General features: G+C 46.0%; 1 long non-coding RNA gene across 2 annotated transcripts in view; it reads right to left on the bottom strand.

The window, feature by feature from the left end:
* LOC135090607 (uncharacterized) overlaps nucleotides 1-19526 on the bottom strand; it is a 91301-nt gene that overhangs the window by 7106 nt on the left and 64669 nt on the right. The window contains exon 2 of one of the 2 annotated variants that reach the window (XR_010262059.1): nucleotides 13823-14759. The exons of the other annotated variant lie outside the window; for it this stretch is intronic. This is a non-coding gene — a long non-coding RNA (uncharacterized LOC135090607). Of the gene's footprint in view, nucleotides 1-13822; nucleotides 14760-19526 lie in introns of those variants that run through there. 2 annotated transcript variants of the gene reach the window in all.

Genomic DNA, 19526 nt, shown 5'->3' with positions numbered 1-19526 from the left:
GTGTAGTGTCATCGGGATCCTCACAAAAAAAGCGAAGAGGTAAAAAACGAAAACAAGAGGCAATCAATAAACACTTCAGTTTTGCTACACGCGAGAGGAAGGAGGGGCCATTCCGTGTGTGGGGGGCGAGGGGGGCAGGGGCAGAACTTTTCCCATTTTTAAATTTTGGCAGAACCATCATGAGGGTTCCTGATTTCGGGCCCAAGTACAGGTTTGGGCCGAAATTGCCGTTTGGCCCGCCAGGACGGCCGTCTGCGCCTTCGAAAACCGGTGGTAACGGGTAGTTAAGCCCCCCGCCAGGCCCTCGGCAGCCAACTGGGACCGCTCTGTCGTGCCCTAAGAAGCGTCTGTCCACCCACGGGAATGTCCTAAACTCTCCGCGGAGGCGCCACGCGGGGGTCCCTGAGTGTCCCCAGCCGTGTCCTGCTTGGTGACATCACGATCTACTCAACACCCACGGCTCCGCTCTCCGCCACTTACCCCTCACCGCGCCACAGCTTCATTCCTAACACCACATTTCTCTCACCGCCTCTCCTCCCTCACTTAAAGCTCCCTCACACGTTACGCCGCACCCCATCACCACCACCACCACCACCATCATCACCACCACCACCATCACCACCAAGCAACCAGCCTCACTTCTGCTTCACTCCTCCCTCACCTCCTCTCCCCTCCGCCACGCTCCTCACCTACACCACGGTATCTGGCGTATAATCTGGACTGTTCCATCACATCCGACGTTCATGTTTATCCTTCATCTATCCAATAGCTGGGTATCTCACCGATCTAGCGACTAGCATCTCCACATCGTTCTATCTTGCGTGAGAGTCGGCGGTGAGCGGCTAAAAACAAATGGGATGGAACGCTACTGCAATCCGATCTGATTCTGACAGTAGCCCAAGAAGCTTAATATTAGACTCTTATTGTTTATTTCTGGTCTTGTTTGGCGGCGTCCCAGCGGGTAGCTCTGCTGATATTGGAGGGAGAGGGATGGGAGAGGGAGAGATGGGTGAGGGAGCACAGACAGCGAGTTGTCATTTCCCTCCATTAAGAAGTATGTAAATGGGGTTTCAGTTAATAGTAGATGTTTTATAAGAGGAGATCGTATATTTAGAGTGACACAGTTAGCGAGGACTTGTGAAGAATTGCAGTATACTTTGTGTCATCTGTCAGTAGCTGCCACATGATATAAACACACACACACACACACACACACACACACCACACACACACACACACACACACACACACACACACACACACACACACAAACGCACCTTTCACGCGCACCAGACAGACGTAAATTCCCTTTGTATTAAGGGTTCTGACGCTGACAATATTTATCACAGAGATCCCATCAAGTCAAGCGAGATCCTGGCCGTCAAATCAAGCTCTCAATTGATCTTATATTGGAGCCGCGAGGAGTGGCGCTTCGCTCAACCACCCGACGGAATTCTCACCCAACGCTTGAGGGCTGATCGATACAGTACGCCCTCGGCCTCTTGTTGCTCCGAAGTGTTGTGGGGCTTCAGTGTTGCTAAGAGTGTTGTAGTTTGTACCGGTGCCTGTGGCGAGTGCGTTTAGGGAAGCTGCTCGTGATTGCTGCATTGTAGGATCTTTTGTTCGCGATGGGCTGAGGGAAGGACCGGGAGGAGTAGGAGGAGGAGCAGGAGGAGGAGGAAGGGGTGGAACAGCCTTAGAGACGTAGACTATTTGCATTTCAAAGGATTTCACGAACGGTTTGCTGTTCTTAAAGTCGCCGTAGGAAGGACGTTGCATTTCTCGTCCGTGTCGGGTCGCTAGGGTTAGGTTAGGTTAGGTTAGGTTAGACGGGTGGTGCTTCCTTCCAAAGATCCCAATGTTAGTGTTAGTGTTTTTGTGCGCGCGTGTCGCCATGACTTGCTGACGGCGTCCTCACATTGTTAAGTTAGGTTAGGTTAGGAGGGAGGTGTTTCCATCAACAAGATCCCGGTGTCAGTGTTATTGTTTTTTTGTGCGCGTGTGTCGCCATGACTTGCTGACGGCTTCCTCACATTGTTATTGGTGCGGGGACTGCGTGGGCACCGCTTTTCCCGCTGAGCTTCAATGCCGAGGGTGGAGTTTCCTGTTTACGCTCATTAGGGTGACAGTCGCGGCTGTTCCAAATACTTCGTCAGCCGAGAAATTAAGACCCACTTGCCGGGGAACAACAGTGGACGCGTACATGTATTTGGGACACGCCTAGTGATTATTTTTCGGGGAAGTTCTCGGCACTGTAACGTCATTTGGAGTCGTTACACGCAGTAGGAGGAGAGTAACCCCCTGCCGCTGAAGCCTTCACTGGGAGCAAAGGAGACAAATAAGTGTCGAGTGCCTTACGTAAGGCCACAATTTTTCGTTGACGGGCCCGAGCCGCTTCGTAAATAACTCCCATATTAGCCATCTTAAGTTTCCCTCCAGCATCGACTTTTAAATGGGAGAAGGAGAATGGAAGACGGAGGAAGAGGAAGAAAAGAAGGAGGAAGAGGAAGGGCGGGGGGGACAAGTGAAAGGCCGCGACCACTGGCTGACCGAAAACAGATGAAAAACGAGCGAGGACAGAGGAACGATGCCTGGCTGGTGCATTAAAGGGACTCCCGGTGTTACGCTCACTGATCGTACGTAATGAACTTCCCTTGTTATTGTGGACATGAGGGACGCCTAATAAAATGCCTCCAATATTACGAGCAGACAAGATGCCTCATAAACCACACTCTTATTGCAGCCGTGGTCGAATTCCTCTCCCCGCAACTTGGCAGCATTTCTTCCTAGACACATACACAACTTCCTGAATAACCACAGATGCAGGAAAGATGCTCTCGACTTCGCGTTGGCTGTGGGAGAGAAGGAGAGGAGGAGGGAAAGGCGGATTGGTAGGTTAGGTTAGGTTAAGTTAGATTAGTTCAGAGAGAGAGAGAGAGAGAGAGAGAGAGAGAGAGAGAGAGAGAGAGAGAGAGAGAGAGAGAGAGAGAGAGAGAAGAATAAGTGATTGGATTAGATTAAGTTAGAATAGATCTATGAGAGATGAAGGAAGAAGAGGATAATTAGGGTTAGGTTAGGTTAGATTAGGTCTCGGAATGAGAGAAGGATAATTGATGTTAGGTTGTATTAGATTAGGTTAAGTTTAGGGAAAGGAGAGATAGAGAGGAGAGAAGGATGGTTGATGTTAGGTAAAAGTTAGGTTTGGGAGAGATATTGTAGAAATAAAAAAAAAATAAAATAAAATAAAGAGTGGATAATTAAAGTTCATAAGGAGAGGTTCTATCTGTCTATCATTGCCCACTTTGCCACCCTCTTGCAGTGCCCAAATGCGGTCGGGTGGTCGATAGTCGGTCGTCGAGTTGAAGGCAACGTGAAATAACACTCTCAAGTACTTTTGGGAAAGAGGAAATGAAATAGTGTAAGTGCTTGCGTAAGAGAAATAAAAATACACGTGTTTTGTGATATTAAACACCAGAGGAAGTACAAAAAAAATGCGACTCATGCCGTGTTTAATTATTAAGTCTTCATGGCGGACGTCATCAAGGAACATCATTGATTACTTGCACGTGTTCTGTTGTGAATTAAAGACTTAGGAAAGATACAAGTTCTTAATTATTTTGTCAGACAGCGAGAACATCATCAAGTGAATATCATTAACTGAAAATACGTTGTCTTTAAATGTCTTAGGATATGAAAACCATAGAAAACGCGTGGAAATTCTCAACGTTCTCAATTTCGCCTTATTAAGACATCGCAAAGACATCAATGGACTCTATCATCAATTAGGTTCGATGTCTTAAGGCTACCGGGAACACCACACCTTACAATCCGAGCCGACCCTTAAGCCAAGAGTTCCTTAGATCCGGGTGTTATTGCGGTAATCGTCCAATTCCCTGCGGTGGAATCCTCAATACCGGCCTGCCTCTACCTGTATACCTGGGCTCACAACCACCACTTAATGAGAACACGAGTGGACGTCCGGCTCACACTCACTCAAGGTGTAATCGGAGCCATTCCTGCCCCTTATTGCGTGGAGAAAATGACCCACCCACCCACCACTTCACCCTCCAACCAGCCCACCTCCCCGCTCACCTCCCCTTGCGGCCGCTCGGTCTCATCCCACACAATTTTCTCCCCGCCTCCCGCAGTGCCATAGAACAACCTCCGCGAAATGGCTCCTCATAACCTAAATAATAAAATAATATCGCTAATGAATCGTGCGCCTGGCAGGGAGGACAGCGCAGTGGCACGCTCGTACCGCGCCTGGGTGAGGAGGGCCATGTCCAATAATGCATGTCCGCTCCTCGCCGTCCCTCTCTATTCGAGGCGCTGATATTACACCGCATCCCTCAATACTGGTGTTGTCTAATAAAAGACGTGGGAGGAATTAATCACACCCACGCCGCTTATATGCATCGCTCGGGATATAATAGGCTGGCTGGAGGGGAGACTAGGGAAGCATGCAATTAAGCGAGGTACACTGCCCGATGTCTAAGTAGCTACTGGCGATATTACACTATAATGGGATTTGCTTGTAATAGTATGATTGGAATAATGATTTGCTCATAAGGGTTATATTGCCCTAGCGTGTGGAAGGAAAGACCTCAGTTACCCCTCCCTCCCTTGCCTGTTCCTTCTCCCCCTTCCTTCCCTCCCGCTCTCCTTCCCTCCCGCTTATCTTTCCCTCCCTCCGTGCCTCCCTCTCGCCCCGGCTTTGGTCAGCTTATGATGAGAGTGAGGGTGAGACAGAGGCGGCTGAGGCGGCGGCCTGGTTCAGGGTGTCGCTCCAGTGTTAGGAGAGGCCTTGGCTAATACTCAAACACACACACACACACACACACACACACACACACACACTGCATGTTAAAGATTCCCAATTTTTTTTTTTTTTGCAACATTATTCTTTTATGTCAGTAGTAGTAGTAGTAGTAATAGTAGTAGTAGTAGTAGTAGTAGTAGTAGTAAAAATAGTAGTAGTAGTAGTAGTAGTAGTAGTAGTAGTAGTAGTAGTAGTAGTAGTAGTAGTAGTAGTAGTAGTAGTAGTTTGGTTAGTAGTAACATTTAATTCATTTTTAAACTCTCTCTCTCTCTCTCTCTCTCTCTCTCTCTCTCTCTCTCTCTCTCTTCACGGCACTTTCTTTCCTCCCGCGTCTCAGCTTCCCGTCACCCTGGCTGCCCACCGCCTCCTCTTTGCCCCCCTCCACACCGTCCGCCACCTCGGGCACCGCGCCGCCCAGGACACCGTCGGTTATTACGGACAAGTAACACGAGCTGCCGCCCTCCATCCTGTCCGCTGAGGTTCGTTAAGGGAGAGACGCCGGTCACTTGTCACCTTATAAGCCACAACGAGTAACACGGATGCTTAGTGTGTGTGTGTGTGTGTGTGTGTGTGTGTGTGTGTGTGTGTGTGTGTGAGGCCACCAAGCTGCTTTCCTTCATTGTTGCTCCTCAGTCTTTGTTCACCTGACGCACATTCGGATCTGGAGTCTAAACGCCATGACTCAAAGCTCCATTCAAGGACTTTTTGAACTAAAGGACTCAAGGCGAGGATTACCAGTGTGTGTGTGTGTGTGTGTGTGTGTGTGTGTGTGTGTGTGTGTGTGTGTGTGTGTGTGTGAGTGTGTGTGTACTTTGATAAACAGTACCCTTGACTGTGACGAATAACACACACACACACACACACACACACACACACACACACACACACACACACACACACACACACACACACACATACACATTTACCATTACTGATAGAGCAATTATAATATGATAGTCATGTCCACTGTAGTAAATTAATTAGTATTTAATGTACATATTTTGCGGGAGGGGGACCCAATTTAACTTCCATTAAGATGAGAGAATAGATTGCACCATAACAATGCTGCTCGTTTTATGACAACTATAAAATTATGGACGTAAGAAAATTGTATAGTCATTGAAAACTTAATTAGTGACTGAATTTTTCGCACATCCTCCCATACACATTATCTGGGAGTGAAAAAATACACGTAAATAATTCCCCACGTACAATAAATTACAACAAAAGACAGTCGCGTGCGGGGAAAGTTCATAAGTAATTAAACTAATAAATATTTTTTACCCACCAACTCAATATAACAAGTTAAATAACCAATCTCTCCTGGAGGCGAAGCGGCTGACAAGGAACGCCGCAGGGCAATACATCTTGGAGACGATCAGCGCGCCAACCCACCACGCCTGTAAGACCCATACTCCCATAGTCCTACCCCGCAGCGCCACCCTTAACGCAACCCTCGCTTCCTCCCCTCTTGCCTCGCACTTGCTACCGCCACCGACGAATCTCTTACAGTCGAAAGTCCCGAGCGTTATTGGATGTAAAATAACGTTTACGTCTTGTGAGTTGGCACTGTTTTGTCTCAGTTTGCGGTGTGTAAGATCTCACCTGTGCGGCGCCGCTCATTTATCCTGCGCTCTCACCTCCATCAGGTAAATATAACGTGATTCACCGCGTAGTATCTCTTCCCCAGACACGCGCGCGCCTTTTCAGAATAAACTTCTCCATGTTGTTCAATGAATATGCAAATACCGTAAAGTAGGTTTCCATTGATTCTCGTAAAATATCTTCCGTCTCTATTAAAGGAAGTTGCATTTTTGCCCGGCGTGAAGACGAGGAGAGGCTGAGGTTATGGTGGTGTTTCATGCATCTTGAAATAATGCGCATAAAAGTGTGCGAGAAGACTTAATAACTGGCCTCCTCCTCCTCCTCCTCCTCCTCCTCCTCCTCCTCCTCCTCCTCCTCCTCCTCCTCCTCCTCCTCCTCCTGGTGCGCTCCCCTCCTCGGCGTCCGTCACCAATTATAGAGGAGATCCGCCTTCTCCCTCCAACACAGACGGAATGACCTCGTCTTTAGCATCATATCAAAGCCTCGACGCGTGGACAATTATCACCCTCATCCCAAGACGACGCAGGGGCGGTTTCGTGGCGAGCAGGGACGTGTGGGGTTGTTATGAACTGCACGGGCTGTCCCTCTCCGGTTACCTTACACCGTAGGAGGGAAACTTAATTAAAATTCCAGCGCGAGCCGACGTTTGATAAATTCCCACCAGGCGTTGTCAATACAGAGTAGAAAAATGCTGGATGTCTTAGTGGCAGTGTAGAGTGAAGGGGAGACCAGGAGTGTGCGTATAGAAGTAACAGGAGTGGTAGGGGAGTGGAGGCTCATATTACAGATGCACTTACCTCGCCTCTCCCTCTCTCCTTCCCTCACAGGTGGCGGGAGATGTTGACTGTGAGGTAGTGCAAGGTGACAGAGGGTGATTGCAGGGGAGGAAATAAAGATGGTGGGGAGGATGGGGAGCAGCAAAGGTATGTTATGATTTGAGTGTTTGTTTATCTGTTTGTTTGGGAGTCATTAAAGGCTGGGGGATTAATCAGAAAGAGGTTGTTTACTCCTGTCACCAACTGTAGGTTTTTGTTAGGCCAACTGATTTGTTTTCGATAACCATTAATTACTGAAGCAGGCGCAAACACGCACACGCACACACACACACACACACACACACACACACACACACACACACGACAGGATATATAATAAATGCAATGTCTTGACTCCTCATCAACACAACTATAAATAACAACTACTATCACCACTACCACCACCCCCACCAACGCCACCACCACCACCACCACCACCATCAATCCTTTCTCTCTTGTCGCACAGTTTCCCCGCCTTAAGCACACACACACACACACACACACACACACACACACACACACACACACACACACACACACACACACACACACACCAACTAACAAACACTCCTTATAACAACTATTTTTTTCTTTTTGGCTTTGAGAGAGAAATGTTCATGATGGAGATAGTTAGAAATGGCTTGGGTAGTTGTGGGTGGTTGTGGGTGGTTGTGGTGGTGGCGGGGGATCGGTGGGGCGTCGCGAAGCACCCAATAACTGGCAGTGAGGGGTAATCACCATCACATTTGACGCGTTTGGTAGGCAATTACAAGTTTGTGTGTGGCTGATGTTGCTTCGCTGCACAAGTTGGATTGCGTCGATCCTGTGTGGGGCTTATTAGGCTCCAGAGAGAGAGAGAGAGAGAGAGAGAGAGAGAGAGAGAGAGAGAGAGAGAGAGAGAGAGAGAATAAAGGAAGACGTAAGTGAGGTTTGTCTTAAAAGAGAAAGGAAGGAGGGACTGGAATAGGTCGGAAGGAGGAGAACGAAGAGCAGGAGGAGGAGGAGGAGGAGGAGGAGGAGGAGGACTAGTGGACAAAGGAATAAAAGGAAACAATGGGCAAAAAGAGACACAGAGGATGATTGATCACGGATACGGAAGAAATGAGAGAGAGAGAGAGAGAGAGAGAGAGAGAGAGAGAGAGAGAGAGAGAGAGAGAGAGAGAGAGAGAGAGAGAGAGAGAGAGAGAGAGAGAGAGAGAGATGCAGAGATATACGGAAAAGAGGAAAAATTAATAGAGAGCCGGAGGGGAGGAAAGACGGAAATGAGGTCGAGCATGAAAAGAGGAAGGGAAAAAACACGGACAGAAGTAAGTGAAAGACGAGAAGAGAGAAGGAGAAAAAAATGGGGGAGAAAAATATTTAATGAGGAAGATGGATATAATGGGAAAGAATGAGAGAGAGAGAGAGAGAGAGAGAGAGAGAGAGAGAGAGAGAGAGAGAGAGAGAGAGAGAGAGAGAGAGAGAGAGAGAGATTTTACATTAACTAAAACAATTATTATTTTCTATTTCACAACAAAATAGAAAACAAAAACAATACAAGTAGACGAAAAAAGTGATCTTAGTGTATACAGGCGAGGTCACGAGGTCAGGTTGGGTCAGGGAAGGTCACAGGCTGGTTAGAGGAGATAGAGTCAACTTGAGCTGGGTCATCTGGAACCCGAGAAATAGGAGGTCAGAGGGGAATGGGTAGATAGGACTAGGAGGAGGAGGAATCGGAGTTCAAGGGAGTGAGGGAAAGGTCAGTGAAGGAAGAACAGAGGAAGGAGGGAAGTTATTGGAGGGATGAAGGAGAAAGGAAGGGTGAAGGAGAAGTTAAGGATCTCGGGTTTGAGGTATCCTTTGTCGTCGCTTATCCTATCCTAACCTAACCCAACCTAACCAAACTTAACAAAACGTAACTCAAAATAGCTTAACCTAACTTAACCCAAGCTAACCTAACCAAACCTAATCTAATATAACCTAACCCAACTTAACCTAATCTGCCCTAAGACCTAGTAATGGTGGTGAGTATTAGTGGTGATGGTAACAGTGAAAATTCTGTTGAGACGCGGCTTGAGAGAAACAGAGAAACAGAGAAAGGCCGTCTGTACGAGGAGGAGGAGGAGGAGGAGGAGGAGTGCTCGGTTTAGCTGGAGGAGTAATGAGACGCGAGGACAGTGGAATGGAAGGCTAATGAGACGGGTGATCAGTTGGATGAAATACCATCTTCCTCATTCTCCATTATTTTTCCTAATGAGACTCTGCAACGAGTCCAGATTCGGGAAAGATAAAAAGAGACGGCGAGGAAAGAAGACAAGGAAGACGTGGAGGATGAAGAGGAAGAGGAGGAGGAAGACAAAGAAAACGAAACCCCAAACGATGTTCAGAAGATGAGATATTTAAGAGAGAGAGAGAGAGAGAGAGAGAGAGAGAGAGAGAGAGAGAGAGAGAGAGAGAGAGAGAGAGAGAGAGAGAGAGAGAGAGAGAGAGAGAGCGTCGATGGGTGAAAAATGTGATTAATTTCGGAAGTAAATGAGGAAAAGTACGCCTCAAAAAGTGAAAATTATTCAAGCCTACGTGTAAAAAGACTGATATTTCCCGCATTAAAGCCCCGCCGTCCGTTGTCTTCCTTTACAAAGCGCGTTACGCATCGGGAAGAAGAGAGAGAGAGGAAAAAAAAAACGAAGCAAAACAAAAGCCGCAACACTTTCCAAGACGAAGAAGAAGAAAACCGACAATGACGGGAAAGGTTGACGCGGAGTATTGCAATATCCTCTCCTCCTCCTCCTCCTCCTCCTCCTCCTCCTCCTCCTCCTCCTCCTCCTCCTCCTCCTCCTCCTCCTCCTCCTCTCGCCAGTCCGGGTGATGGTGATGAAAATTTTATAATCTGCAAAATTCCAAGGGGAAGGATGAGAGTGGAGAGTGGTGGCGGAGGAAGAGGACGAAGAAGAGGAAGAAGAGGAAGAGGAGAACTGAATAAGGACTTTGACGTGCGTTGTGGAGGATAAAGGAAGTGGGCAGGACTGCGGGAGTAATGTGAGGTTGGGCGTACAAAGGCAGGCGAGGTGATGATGGGTAGGGAAGCAGGGGGAGAGAAAGGCGCCCGTTGACTTCTCACTCCACTAGAATTTGAGAGAAAACGAACCGCGTGTGGGTGACGGGATATTTATCAGGACCACCACCACCATCACCACCACTACGACCACCACTTCTACTACTACTACTACCACAACTATCATTTTTGTTCACTTCTTTCGCTCTTGAGTCTATGGCAGAAACTTTACAACTTCTTCCTTTCCTCATAATAAAGACTGTTTTCGTAATCTATAGTAGAATGCATGACTACTACTACTACTACTACTACTACTACTACTACTACTACTACTACTACTACTATTACATTGCCCTCACAGTTTAGGATAACACATGACCTACAACAACAACAACAACAACAACAACATCTACTACTACTACTACTACCACTACTACTACTACTACTACTACTACTACTACTACTACTACTACTACTACTACTACTACTACTACTACTACCACCACCACCACCACTACTACTTCTTCTACTGGTGGGAACATAAAGCTTCCAGACAACACAAGTATCACAAAACAACGAGTCTCTCTTTCCCAAGCTGAGATATTCAAGCCATAATTGGTACCTGACAGCCCTAACAAAGCCACGTAGCCAAGGCATTGTGATGGAAGGAGGTGTCTGACTTGTAATATTACTGTAGACATCTCTCTCTCTCTCTCTCTCTCTCTCTCTCTCTCTCTCTCTCTCTCTCTCTCTCTCTCTCTCTCTCTCTCTCTCTCTCTCTCTCTCTCAGCTGATGAGGTCCTTCAGTGCTCCAGCCTAACCTAACCTGGACTAACCTAACATAACCTGCTTTGCTAACATAACCCAGTGGAAGGCAGCATGATAAACGGCGTCCAAACATGGAAATCCCCCGGGGAACTAACGAGGCACAGCTGTAAACGGAGGGAAAAAGGAGACCCGGGTGCAAATTACTCCCGTAAATCATCATAACCCGAGAAATTGTGTGCCAGACAGGATCTCCGTGAAATGGGTTTGGGCAGCTGGCACCCGGCACTGACTATCTTAATTAACTGTGGCGGAGCTCTGGCACGCGTACGCCCCCTTCCCCCTCCTGACCGTTCTGGCCGCGTTGCACACACCCACTGACTTAACAGGCGAGACTCATCCATCCCCAGCCGCAGCCCAAGACCCCCAAGCCTCTATAGGTGCCCTTAAATAGCCATGAACTCCATTATTTTTCCCCTTCACGCACCCTTTTCTGCCCACAAGCCCCTGTACCTTCGACCCGCTATTCTTTCACACTCGTATCCCTCCCGACTCGGAATCCAAGACCTCACTCAATAGATACGCTTACGAGTATATATCCAAAAACTTCCTTATTTATCCCCACCACGTACTCTTTTCTACCCACAAACCCCTGTACCTTCCGTTCTCTTCCCTTTTACACCCTCATCCATCCTACCTTACAACCTAAGACCTCAGTTCTTCTATAGGTAGGCTTAGATATCCATAAACTCCCTTATTTTTCTCCATCACGTACTTTTTTCCACCCACAAACCCACGCACCTCCACTCTTCCACACTCATCCTTCCCGACTCGCAACCCAACACCCCCAGTTCTCTATAGGTTCCCTCAAATACGCGTGAACTCTCTTATTTACCCAAGACCCCCCCTTCTGTACCCCTTTTCAGGTATAACCCTTCGTACCTTCCATCCTCAACCCTTCCACACCCAACGAAATAACAGGCGCGGCTTGACACATTCCCTCCCATGACCTTCAGCCTCTATACACACACCCGTACACCTTTCAGACCCCTTTCAGATCCTTTCAGAAACCTCCATCCCTTTCAGCTAACTCACGAATTCACCTTTATTCACCTTTCTATACCCAAAGCCCCTCTCACATCCTTACTCTCTCACCTGCCTACCTGCGTTCACACCTGAGTACATATTCAACACATGAACACGTGAAGACACAGAAACCTCAGACAATGGACAAGGTGGTGTTTGGTGGTACTCGCCCTCGAACCCTCTCCCGGCGCCTCTCACGGCCTCCCAGTCGCCTAATCTCATATGTAATACCTCCTCACGTCACCTCGGCTCCTCCCCCTTGTGTAGTGCGCCCCGTAACAATCAGGACGGGAGCGGCACCACCTTCACGACGTTTGATGGACGCGGTGAAAAATACCCGTCGGCCGAGACATTTTGACAGACAGAGTGAGGCAGAGGTGGAGCGAGAGGAAGACAGCTGCAGAGAGAGAGAGAGAGAGAGAGAGAGAGAGAGAGAGAGAGAGAGAGAGAGAGAGAGAGAGAGAGAGAGAGAGAGAGAGAGAGAGAGAGAGAGAGCAGCTGGGGAGGTGGAGGGCCGCAGAAGTTGGATGGTCCCAGTGCTGAGTGAGCCTTATTAGCTTCCGATTGAGGGACAGAGAGAGAGAGAGAGAGAGAGAGAGAGAGAGAGAGAGAGAGAGAGAGAGAGAGAGAGAGAGAGAGAGAGAGAGAGAGAGAGAGAGAGAGAGAAAGCCAATAAGGAAAGGGACGCAAGGCAGAGAGAGAGAGAGAGAGAGAGAGAGAGAGAGAGAGAGAGAGAGAGAGAGAGAGAGAGAGAGAGAGAGAGTAAATAATAGGCAATAGAATAACAGATAAGAAAGACCAGGTGAAGCAAGACGTAAATTATATAATGTAAACAACACCTGGTGAGAGAGAGAGAGAGAGAGAGAGAGAGAGAGAGAGAGAGAGAGAGAGAGAGAGAGAGAGAGAGAGAGAGAGAGAGAGAGAGAGAATAAAGAATAAATTACCAATGGAGATACAACAACTACTACTACTACTACTACTACTACTACTACTACTACTACTACTACTACTACTACTACTACTACTACTACGCGAGGGGAAAATGGGAGGAAAACATCGTGAATCTTTTACAAAACAAATGGAAAAAACAGGAAACGGATGTGAACAGACAAATGAGTGAACGACGGAGCAGAGAAACCTAGAAATAAGATGATAAATGAGAGAGAGAGAGAGAGAGAGAGAGAGAGAGAGAGAGAGAGAGAGAGAGAGAGAGAGAGAGAGAGAGAGAGAGAGAGAGAGAGAGAGAGAGAGAGAGTCTGATATACAGGGGAGGAGGGAGTAAGGGAAGGGAGGGAAAAGGAGGGGGAGGGACAGTCTGTTGGTGGCACGAGGGAAATTGTTGGGAAAAATGGAGTTTGTGAAGGCTGGGTTGAAGGGGCATTAGATCGCATCTGAGGAGACAGTGAAATTGGGGAGGCTGAGAGGAGGACCAGGGTCGCTCGTGTGTCGTGGAAACAAGGAAATAGAGACGAATGGAGCTCAAAAGAATCCACTTGAAGGAAGCTGTACAGAGAGAGAGAGAGAGAGAGAGAGAGAGAGAGAGAGAGAGAGAGAGAGAGAGAGAGAGAGAGAGAGAGAGAGAGAGAGAGAGAGAGAGAAGGTGAAAACATATACCAGGAATTCTATAACGACAGTATCTGTTAATCCATTCGCTAATATTTATGATAAACTGCATTACGTGAGAGAGAGAGAGAGAGAGAGAGAGAGAGAGAGAGAGAGAGAGAGAGAGAGAGAGAGAGAGAGAGAGAGAGAGAGAGAGAGAGAAAGTTCCTAGTAATTTTTTTCTCTTCTTACATGAACTATAACCCCAAAACTGCAAATTTGAACTGAAACACGATCGAGAGAACTAAAAAAAAGAAAAAAACTTGCCTTTATTTTGCTCCTCATGATGTTAAGCTACTTTTCGACGTGGAAGAGAGAGAGAGAGAGGTAGTGTGGGAGAAGAGGAGGACACAGAATTGAGGGAGAAGAGGATGGCGGAGTAGAAGGACATCATTTGGGAGGAAGGACAAGTTAGGGAGGGAAGAGGAGGGGTGAGGGAGTGAGGGACGGAGGGAGGGAGGGGAAGCATTCAAGGAAGCAAGGGAGGGATGGGACACAATAGACACTAATTCTACTGAGGTTTCAGAGTCCATCCAGACAACACTGTTTTTTTTCTTTCCTCTCTCTCTTTCTCTCTCTCACTTTTTTTTTGGACGTTGCTTTACGCTGCTTGAAAGTAATGATGTGAGTAAATCATAATAAATTAAACAGATGAATACAGCGGGGTGAGTCTTGTGAATGCATCTCCCATTACCTTCAATCTTGCGAGGCGGTGGATAAAGGCACTCATCATTGACTTACTAAAGGTATTAATGAAGTAATTCCCTTTTACAACCCTAGTAAGAAAAATAATTATGAATGTACGACGCGCTGCAGTGACGAAAATGAAAACCTGGGCCACCCTTACGTCCCCCTGCCGGAGAGAAGACTGAGAAAACACATTACCGGAGTGCAGGTATCACGCATGCTAGGAAAAGAAATATAGGACAGTAAATTGGATACGAAATTATACACTGTAGACTTACCACACCTTGCCTCCCCTCACTGCACCTGTTACCGCACCTCATCACACAGACACACCGCACCACTGCATTACCTGTAGGGAGAGAGAAGGACAATTACAGCACAGGTAGATAGGTAAAAATAAAGTAATTAATAATGTATACTCCACTTTTCTAAATCAGGCTCGTCTATGAAATAAGTAAATATGAAAGCAGCAAATCACCTCAATATATATAAATGTGCCGGAGCTGGAAATCATCTGCGCTATAATCATAAATAAATTGTTGCATTTATATAGGGCCATGAATATATATTGGTGACTGAGGGGAGCTATTGTACGCCACTTGGTGCTGAGAGAGAGAGAGAGAGAGAGAGAGAGAGAGAGAGAGAGAGAGAGAGAGAGAGAGAGAGAGAGAGAGAGAGAGAGAGAGAGAGAGAGAGAGAGAGAGAGAGAGAGAGAGAGAGAGAGAATGTGTGTGTGTGTGTAGCTACCCTGTGCTGTTCTGTATGATGAGAGAGAGAGAGAGAGAGAGAGAGAGAGAGAGAGAGAGAGAGAGAGAGAGAGAGAGAGAGAGAGAGAGAGAGAGAGAGAGAATGTGTGTGTGTGTGTAGCTACCCTGTGCTGTTCTGTATGATGAAAGAGAGAGAGAGAGAGAGAGAGAGAGAGAGAGAGAGAGAGAGAGAGAGAGAGAGAGAGAGAGAGAGAGAGAATGTAATTACACGGACCACACAAACTCTTATGGTTCAAACTAGGTGGTCTGTCCTTAATCCCAGACAGCGAGCGAAATAAAACAGTCGCGATGTTGTATCACTGCTTGGGCGGACGAGAGAGAGAGAGAGAGAGAGAGAGAGAGAGAGAGAGAGAGAGAGAGAGAGAGAGAGAGAGAGAGAGAGAGAGAGAGAGAGAGAGAGAGAGAGAAAGCAAAAATTTAATGTTGTGCTTAAGATTATTTCAGATTTTCTTTTTATATCCAAATTCAAAATACCAGTTTTAACTTCCTATTATTATTTTTTTTCTACGTACGTATTCACTTCGTTGTCTGATTTGCATTCCAGGTGTTGCTTTTACACGTGGAATCTTCTTCTCTATTCTCTTTCTCTTTTATTCGCGCATCGCTTTTATACAGTTTCATATTCAGCTCTTCCTCCTATTTCTTTTTTTCTTCGCCACACTATCACCACGCTCAAATTACTCGGGTTTCAATTTCTTTATTTTCTGATACGTAAAACGGCATAACCACACCTGTTTTTGGCCTCGCCGGGTTGCCCATTAGCCAGGTAAAGACGCTTCGCTCCTAATCTCACTGACTAGGAAATCCTGTTTAATTTTTTTTTTTTTTTTACCTTTAAACTCAAAAAGAAACAATACTGGTAATAGGGAGAAGGAGAGAAATAGAAAGAGACAGAGAGAGGAAGATGCGGGTGCTCTCTCTCTCTCCCTCTCTCCTCTGCCCCTCTCTATCCGCCCTCTCTCTCTCTCTCTCCAGACAACCGTACCTCCAGCTGATGGTATCTCTTGATCCTATCACCAGCACCCACCTCCATCAGTACTATCTTCCATGCCCGCATCAAATTCATTACAGCTCGTTAGCTATTCTTATCTCATTTAAATAGCAATTACCGCTCATTAAGGGACTGTTGACCTCGACGAATACAGACAAGAACTTTGGAGGAGGAGGAGGAGGAAGAGGAGGGAGGATGAAGAGGCAGGAGGAAAAGAGCGAGACAGGAGAGAGAGAAAAAAAATAGTTTGAGGTGTGCTAGGTGGTGTGAGGAGGGCCGTGCCTTTGTTCCTCAGCAGGTGGTGGGAGGCACGTGCGGCCAGGTAATGACTGGTTACCTGAAGGCCTGCTCTCGATGGACGCCGCTGCTCAGTTGGTGATTACTTTGATTTGTAGGTAGCGCTGATGGCGAAGGACGCGACACACACACACACACACACACACACACACACACACACACACACACACACACACACACACACACACACACACACACACACACACACACACACACACACACACACACACACACACACACACACACACACACACACACAGGGGCATAATACAGTCAAATGTACACTATTCCGTCACTACTTATCACCTCACGCTCGCTTTCACTCCCTCTATGTTTAACGATAATGTTAACTAATCCCGGGGAGAATATTAGATATTAATTAAAAATCTATTTTAAAAGACTGGACGAAAAAAAAAAATGATCTGACTACATATCCTTTAATTGCAATTTTCTAAAAGCAGCAAATTCGCCTGATTAACAACTAATTACACGTGCAATTAGCCCAAGCGCCCCGCCTAACTGCCGGGAATAATGTTGATGCAAGGATTATATTTTCATAAACTCATTTCTCGCCCCCTGTACTCCTTTTTATTTCCCCTTAATTATCGTGTTTATCCGTTTCGTCTTTTAGGTTGATTAAAGTAAAGGGGAGTGTCGCCCGGCGTGGGAGAGAGGGGGAGGAGGGGGCGGGTGGCTTAGTCTGGCGGGGAGGAGCTTGAGTGTGGCTTGAGTGTGACTGAGTGTGGGCTGAGTGGGCTTGAGTGCCTTTAGATGGATGATTTGTTGGATTAGACTGGCAAGAAGTAGCGATTGTGGCTTCGTGGCTTGGCTAACGACCTTCTCTGGCGTGGGAGAGGAATAGGAAGTGTGGCCCATGTGGCTTAGACAGAAGGTAATGTAATGGACAGGTGAGAAAGAATGACTGACTTAACAGTGGCTTAGATAAAAGGGGAGAAGCGAATAGTGGCTTAGATGGCTTTGAAAATAGGTCTTGTTAACTTAGACAGCCGTTATGGAGTGAATAATGTCTTGTGTGACTTAAATATCTGAGTACAGACAGAGTATAGTTTAGTCAGGCGAGGAGGAGTGAGGAGGGGCGTGTGTGGCTCGGGTGGAGGTGGAGTCGAGTGGATAAAGGAGTTGAATGCCACTTAGTTGAGGGCAGAATTGCAAAGCTGTTATTATTGGAGGGTGGAGGAGATGAAGTTGCTCAGTTAAGTGTAGAGTTCTCAAGGTGCCTTTTTTTTTTTTGTTTCCTTTTTTTTCATGTATGAGAATGGAAAGGTGAAGGGACTGAAGGGACGTAACTGTGAAGGCTGTGTTGATTACTGCGTGTTTGTCTGGCGCGCGGGTAATTAAGTCATTGGAGTGGAGCGCTGTTAAGATGAATTGGGCGGTGTTAAGTTTCCCTAGCGATGTGTGAGTAGGTTCTGTATATGTATGTATGTGCGTGAGCCTAATTACTTCATGAATAAGTATGGGAAAAAAAAAAAAAAAAAAAACTATTGTATTTGAAATGGATGGTAAAAAAATCTTGAAAACCATTGAAAACTCTAAATTTGATGTTTTTAAGTAATTCTCAAGGACTGAAAAAATAATAAAAAAGCAGCAAGAAGGAATAAAAAAAAAAAAACAATTGTCTTATACCGCTCCTTTTAAGATTATTTATCATAGAGTGAATCAATTAAAAAAAAAACAGCATAAAAGGATAAAGAAGAATGTATTTTTCTCATAGTGATCTGATTCTCCTAATTCTTAAGGACTGGAGAAGTAATAAATGGTAATTTTCTCCTGTTAAGTTCCGAAATATAAAAGTGAACCTACACGACACTTAATTAACTGTTCACATCCGGGTCAGGCAAAAAGAACGAAGAAAAAAGAAGAAAAAACTCACACCGTATTCCGTTCACTGTAATTATATGATTAAGCCTGGACGGGTAAACGGCTCACCCAAGACAGAGCAATTGAGGTGAACCGAGTAGCGGAGCCCAGCCTCATCTCACCTCAGCGCGCCAGGTGTGAGGCTGAAGAGGTAGGTGGGCAGGTGTGTCAATCAGCAGTGTACTAATGAGCGGCGCCAAGGTGTAGCCAGGGCAATTAACCTGTGCAGGGGCGTGACCGGAGCCTTACCTTGCCTTACCTACCTCCCTCGTTATTATTACTTTTACTATTATTACCTTCCTTTACCTTCCTCCACATCACTATTACCTTCCTGCCTCCTCTTCTTCCACTTCACTGTTGCTTTTCTGTCTCCTTTTCTTCCACATTTTTATTATTCTTCTATTGTTACCTTCTTCCACATCACTACTCTGTCCTCCTATCACTCCCATCATCTTTATCCATTTCCACTAAGAATCATCACCATTTTCACTTACCAGCTGCCTCCCGTCACCATTCTCATCTCCACCTTCTTTCTCCCATCACCACACATCCCTCACTATCATCTTCGTCACTATTCTCCCCTCCTACAATCTTCCAGCATCACCATTCTTCTCTTCATCACCATCATCACCATCACCTCCCAAGTTTTCATTATTGTGTTCACTAATTTGCTGACATGATGTGGGGGTACTATCACTATCTCACTATCATTACTCTCTCACACTATCATTTTCGCTTATCCGGATCATCGAGGGAGAAAGAAACCGGTGATTATGGAGTGTATTTCCGGATCACCTCGTTCTCAGGTAGATGAAGAAAAGTGTTACCTGTTCTCGAAGTGGTAAGGTTTCTTTTATTTTCTCGTGTCTTGTAAATTTGTTGGAATAAGTGATGCTTGATTTGGGAATTTAGATAATGTAGTTTTTTTTCCAGGTTTTCTTGTTCTTGTCTCGTTATTCGTGTTTTTGTTTTCCTTGTTTTTTTTTTCTTATTATTGTTCTTGCTTTTCATCTTTCTGTTTGGTTTGCCTTTGTTCTTCTTGTTTTTCTAGTTATTGTTGTGGTTCTTGTTTTTTGTTGTCTTATGTTTCTTTTCTTCTTTTCTTCTTCTTCTTCTTCATATTATTATTATTATTATTATTATTATTATTATTATTATTATCATTATTATTATTATTATT

Source organism: Scylla paramamosain, chromosome 35 (assembly GCF_035594125.1).
Source record: "Scylla paramamosain isolate STU-SP2022 chromosome 35, ASM3559412v1, whole genome shotgun sequence".
NCBI lineage: Eukaryota > Metazoa > Arthropoda > Malacostraca > Decapoda > Portunidae > Scylla > Scylla paramamosain.
This window is presented reverse-complemented; position numbering and strand designations above follow the sequence as displayed.